Source organism: Bubalus kerabau, chromosome 1 (genome assembly GCF_029407905.1).
Source record: "Bubalus kerabau isolate K-KA32 ecotype Philippines breed swamp buffalo chromosome 1, PCC_UOA_SB_1v2, whole genome shotgun sequence".
Lineage (NCBI taxonomy): Eukaryota > Metazoa > Chordata > Mammalia > Artiodactyla > Bovidae > Bubalus > Bubalus kerabau.
In genome coordinates this window covers 110,871,045-110,877,555 of record NC_073624.1, presented here as the reverse complement: position 1 = coordinate 110,877,555, position 6,511 = coordinate 110,871,045, and the positions used below count along the sequence as shown (strand labels likewise).

At 38.5% G+C, this 6,511-nt stretch overlaps 1 long non-coding RNA gene across 1 annotated transcript in view; it reads left to right on the top strand.

Moving 5' to 3' along the window:
• Positions 1-6,511, top strand: part of LOC129656127 (uncharacterized) — a 184,530-nt gene that overhangs the window by 155,598 nt on the left and 22,421 nt on the right. The gene's annotated exons all lie outside the window — the stretch shown is intronic.

Here is a 6,511-nt window from a genome sequence, read left to right as displayed (position 1 = left end):
CTGCATAAAGATCTTTTCAAATTGCATTAAAACGAAATCACAACCCTCTCATAGTATTTTTCTAAAAGCTTCAACTGATGAACTAAAAATTTCCTAGATAATTCTTTGGAATTTTAACTCAATGACCTTTGTTTCAAAATGAGGTCAGATACACCGTGAATTTCTTATTCTTTCATATCTTTTGATGAGTCTAGATATTCTGGAAAATTTCAGTGGTACGTTAAAAAATTTATAATTGCCCATAATAAAAACTACATCTCACTGCTAATTTCTCCGGTTTTTCTATGGAAGAATATCTGCTAGTGGAAGAGCAAAAAAGTAATATTATAGTAAAATAACAAAGTCTTGCTTACTGTAATAAAGATGTACAGGCTGAAAGATGAACTGGTCTTTCTCTAACCTAATTAGAGTTCCCAAAGTTTATTGAAAAACCAAAGAAGTTTCAATATTGAAGACAATTTTTAGAAAGTAATTTTATAGAATTTACACCATCAGATTATAAGGATTACTATAAAGCTATAACAGTTCAGACAATGTGATGTTACCATAAGGCTAGTCAAATAAACCAATGACTAGAATAGAGAGTCAAGAAGTAGACCTATACATACTGAGTCATTTTATTTATAAATAAATATGCCAGTGTCAGGCAGTGGAGAATGAATGGTCTTTTCAATAAATGGCACTAGAAAATATAAATAACAAAGAAAGATCTATCTGCTCCTATGTTTACCATAATAAAGAAGAAATTCAATTACAACTATTGATACAAAAGAGAAGGGTAAAACAATAATACAGATAGAAGGAAACCAAGGAGTATATCTTTATGATCTTAGAGTAGGCAAACACTTCTTTAGTAAGACACACGAAAAATTGACTAAAAATTTCTAACCTTACAACATTAAATTAAACTTATTGTTGGGGCCACCCAAGATGGATGGGTCATGGTGGAAAGGTCTGACAGAATGTGGTCCACTGGAGAAGGGAATGGCAAACTACTTCAGTATTCTTGCCTTGAGAACCTCATGAACAGTATGAAAAGGCAAAAAAATAGGACACTGAAAGATGAACTCCCCAGGTCAGTAGGTGCCCAATATGCTACTGGAGATCAGTGGAGAAATAACTCCAGAAAGAATGAAGGGATGGAGCCAAAGCAAAAACAACACCCAGTTGTGAATGGGACTGGTGATAGAAGCAAGATTCGATGCTATAAAGAGCAATATTGCATAGGAACCTGGAATCTTAGGTACATGAATCAAGGCAAATTGGAAGTGGCCAAACAGAAGATGACAAGAGTGAACATTGACATTCTAGGAATCAGTGAACTAAGATAGACTGGAATGGATGAATTTAACTCACATGACTATTATATCTACTACTGTGGGTAGGAATCCCTTAGAAGAAATGGAGTAGCCATCATGGTCAACAAGAGTCTGAAATGCAGTACTTCAATGCAATCTCGAAAATGACAGAATGATCTCTGTTCATTTCCAAGGCAAACCATTCAATACCACGGTAATTCAAGTCTATGCCCCGACCAGTAATGCCGAAGAAGCTGAAGTTCAACAGTTCTATGAAGACCTACAAGACCTTCTAGAATTAACACACCAAAAAGATGTCCTTTTCATTATAGGGCACTGGAATGCAAAAGTAGGAAATCAAGAAACACCTGGAAAACAGGCAAATTTGACGTTGGAGTGCAGAATGAAGCAGTGCAAAGTCTAACAGAGTTCTGCTAAGAGAACGCACTGGTCATAGCAAATACCCTCTTCCAACAACACAAGAGAAGACTCTACACATCTGCTAAGACTCTTCAGTCGTGTCCGACTCTGTGCGATCCCATAGACGGCAGCCCACCAGGCTCCCCCGTCCCTGGGATTCTCCAGGCAAGAACACTGGAGTGGGTTGCCATTTCCTTCTCCAATGCAGGAAAGTGAAAGTGAAGTCACTCAGTCGTGTCAGACTCTTAGCGACCCCATGGACTGCAGCCTACCAGGCTCCTCCGTCCATGGATTTTCCAGGCAGGATTATTGGAGTGGGGTGCCATTGCCTTCTCTGGACGCTACACATGGACATCACCAGATGGTCAACACCGAAATCAGATTGATTATATTCTTTGCAGCCAAAGATGGATAAGCTCTATACAGTCAACAAAAACAAGACCAGGAGCTGACTGTGGCTCATATCATGAACTCCTTATTGCCAAATTCAGACTGAAATTGAAGAAAGTGGAAAAAAACCACTAGACAACTCAGGTATGACCTAAATCAATTTCCTTATGATTTTACAGTGGAAGTGAGAAATAAATTTAATGGACTAGATTTGATAGACAGAGTGCCTGATGAACTATGGATGGAGATTCATGACATTGTACAGGAGACAGGAATCAAGACGATTCCCAAGAAAAAGAAATGTGAAAAAGCAAAATGGCTATTTGAGGAGGCCTTACAAATAGCTGTGAAAAGATAAGAGGCAAAGGAGAAAAGGAAAGATATACCTATTTGAATGCAGAGTTCCAAACAATACCAAGGAGAGAAAAGAAACCCTTCCTCAGTTATCAATGCAAAGAAATAGAGGAAAACAATAGAATGGGAAAGACTAGAGATCTCTTCAAGAAAATTAGAGATACCAAGGGAATATTTCATGCAAAGATGGGCTCAATAAAGGACAGAAATGGTAGGGACTTAATAGAAGCAGAAGATATTAATAGGTGGCAAGAATATACAGAAGAACTGTACAAAAAAGATCCTCACAACCCAGATAATCATGATGGTGTGATCACTCACCTAGAGCGAGACATCCTGGAATGTGAAGTCAAGTGGGCCTTAGGAATCATCATTACGAACAAAGCTAGTGGAGGTGATGGAATTCCAGCTGAGCTATTTCAAATCCTGAAAGATGATGCTGTCAAAGTGCTACACTCAATATGCCAGAAAATCTGGAAAACTCAGCAGTGGCCACAGGACTGGAAAAGGTCAGTTTTCATTCCAATCCCTAAGAAAGGCAATGCCAAAAATGCTCAAACTACCACACAATTGCACTCATCTCACACACTAGGAAAGTAATGCTTAAAATTCTCCAAGCCAGGATTCAGCAATACATGAACCGTGAACTTCCAGATGTTCAAGCTGGTTTTAGGAAAGGCAGAGGAACCAGAGGTCAAATTGCCAACATCCACTGGATCATGAAAAAAGCAAGAGAGTTCCAGAAAAACATTTATTTTTTCTTGATTGACTATGCCAAAGCCTTTGACTGTGTGGATCACAATAAACTGTGGAAAATTCTGAAAGAGATGGGAATACCAGACCACCTGACCTGCCTCTTGAGAAACCTGTGTGCAGGTCAGGAAGCAACAGTTAGAACTGGACATGGAACAACAGACTGGTTCCAAATAGAAAAAGGAGTATGTCAGGCTGTATATTGTCACAGTGCTTATTTAACTTCTACGCAGAGTACATCATGAGAAACACTGGGCTGAATGAAGCACAAGCTGGAATCAAGATTGCCAGGAGAAATATCAATAACTTCAGATATGCAGATGACACCACCCTTATGGCAGAAAGGGAAGAAGAACTAAAGAGCCTCTTGATGAAAGTGAAAGAGGAGAGTGAAAAAGTTGGCTTAAAGCTCAACATTCAGAGAACTAAGATCATGGCATCTGTTCACATCACTTCATGGCAGATAGATGGGGAACCAGTGGAAACAGTGAGATACTTTATTTTTATGGGCTCCAAAATCACTACAGATGGTGACTGCAGCCATGAAATTAAAAGATTCTTACTCCTTGGAAGGAAAGTTGGACCAACCTAGACAGCATATTAAAAAGCAGAGACATTACTATGTCAACAAATGTCCGTCTAGTCAAGGCTATGGTTTTTCCAGTGGTCATGTATGTTTGTGAGGGTTGGACTATAAAGAAAGCTGAGTGCTGAAGAATTGATGCTTTTGAACTGTGGTGTTGGAGAAGACTCTTGAGAGTCCCTTGGAGTGCAAGGAGATCCAACCAGTCCATCCTAAGGGTGATCAGTCCTGGGTGTTCATTGGGAGGATTGATGTTGAAGCTGAAACTCCAGTACTTTGGCCACCCGATGCGAAGAACTGACTCATTGGAAAAGACCCTGATGCTGGGAAAGATTGAGGGCAGGAGGAGAAGGGGATGAGAGAGGATGAGATGGCTTGATGGCATCATCGACTTGATGGACATAGGTTTGGGTGGACTCCGGGAGTTGGTGATGGACCGGGAGGCCTGGCGTGCTGTGGTTCATGGGGTCGCAGAGTCAGACATGACTGAGTGACTGAACTGAACTGAACTGAATTGTTCATCAAAAATTATTTTGTTAATGAATAAGATATATTTAAGAAATTGTTCACTGTAAATATATTATACAAAGGACTCATACTGAGAATATAAAAAATTTACTAAGCAAATATTTTTATTTTTATTTTTTTTAAATCTCATTTTGAAAAAAAAGTTTCTATTTAATTGAAAGTGGCCAAAAGACTGACAAACATCTAACAAAAGAATATGTTCAAATTGTAAATAAGCATATGAGAAGTTTCAAATTATTAATCAAAGAAATGCAAGTTAAAACCATAGATCAACCAGTACAGGGGCAAAAATTAAAATGAGAGTGTATCCCAAGTGTTAGGACAGAGGAGTAAGGAAAACCCACATATGTTGCTGAATATAGTGTAAATCAGTACACCTAGGTTGGCAAACTTTTAGGTAGTATTTAGGAAAATTAAACCTATATTTATCTTAGACCCATTACTTTGAAATATTTTGGTGTTCCCAAGACTGTGTATGTCTTATAAATGGTTTATTTGTAGCAGCTTTATTTACAGTACCCAAGTATTTGAAAAAACTTAAATGGCTCTAAACAATAGAATGGGTATACAGATTGTATATTATACATACATAGAGGAATAGTACACAGCAATGAAAAACAACAAACTAGTGACAACCACACATAAATAGATCTCACAAACTGTTGATTAAAAGAACTCATGCACAGTGGACAACTCAATTTATATTAGCTTCAAGGATAGGTGAAACCAATGGTGATAGATATCAGAATATTGGTTAATTCTAGTAGAAGGACAGTGGGGTGAAACACAGAATGAGGGAACTTCTAGAATTTAATATCTTGATCTGGGTAGTTGTTAAATGATTGTATTCATGTTAAAAATCATATGGCAAAATTCATCCATCCATGCACTTAAAATGAGAACAATAAGCTGTATAGATGGAGACTTCAGTTTTAAAATAAACACACACACACGCGCACTCATGCTCAGACAAGTATGATCAAATGTTCTGGAAATGTAGAGGAGAAAGTCATTACTTTTTCCTGTGACACATTCAACTGAAGAGATACCTAATCATCCTGTCACATGCCTCAAGCCCTAGTCTGGTTAAATTCTTTTATGCTGATACATAATGACTCCCTTCTATTTTCTTCATGCTTTGTGAGATTTGCTGACAAGATCCAGAATCTTTTACAATGAATATCCTGACATGATGAATCATAAGAAAGCCTAGTCATTGATCAGTCCTAAGAAATAGAGGAAGAAAATAGGATGGGAAATACTAGAGATTTCTTCAAGAAAATTAGAGATACCAAGGGAACATTTCATGCAAAGATGGGCTCAATAAAGGACAGAAATGGTAGAGACCTAACAGAAGCAGAAGATATTAAGAAGAGGTGGCAAGAATACACAGAAGAACCGTACAAAAATGATCTTCATGACCCAGATAATCATGATGGTGTGATCACTCACCTAGAGCCAGACATCCTGGAATGTGAAGTCAAGTGGGCCTTAGGAAGCATCACTATGAACAAAGTTAGTGGAGGTGATGGATTTCTAGTTGAGCTGTTTCAAATCCTGAAAGATGATGCTGTGAAAGTGCTGCACTCAGTATGCCAGCAAATTTGGAAAGCTCAGCAGTGGCCACAGGACTGGAGAAGGTCAGTTGTCATTCCAATCCCAAAGAAAGGCAATGCCAAAGAATGCTCAAACTACTGCATGATTGCACTCATCTCACACGCTAGCAAAATAATGCTCAAAATTCTCCAAGCAAGGCTTCAGCAATACATGAACCGTGAACTTCCAAATGTTCAAGTTGGTTTTAGAGAAGGCAGAGGAACCTGGAATAAAATTACCAACATCCATTGGATCATCAAAAAAGCAAGAGAGCTCCAGAAAAACATCTACTTTTGCGTTATTGACTATGCCAAAGGCTTTGCCTGGGTGGATTACAACAAACTGCAAAACTCTTAAACAGATGGGAATACCAGAGCACCTGACCTGTCTCCTGAGACATCTGTATGCAGGTCAGGAAGCAACAGTTAGAACTGGACATGGAACAACAGACTGCTACCAAATCAGGAAAGGAGTGTGTCAAAGCTGTATATTGTCACCGTGCTTATTTAACTTATATGCAGAGTACATCATGAGAAACACTGGGCTTGATGAAGGACAAGCTGGAATCAAGATTGCCGGGATAAATATC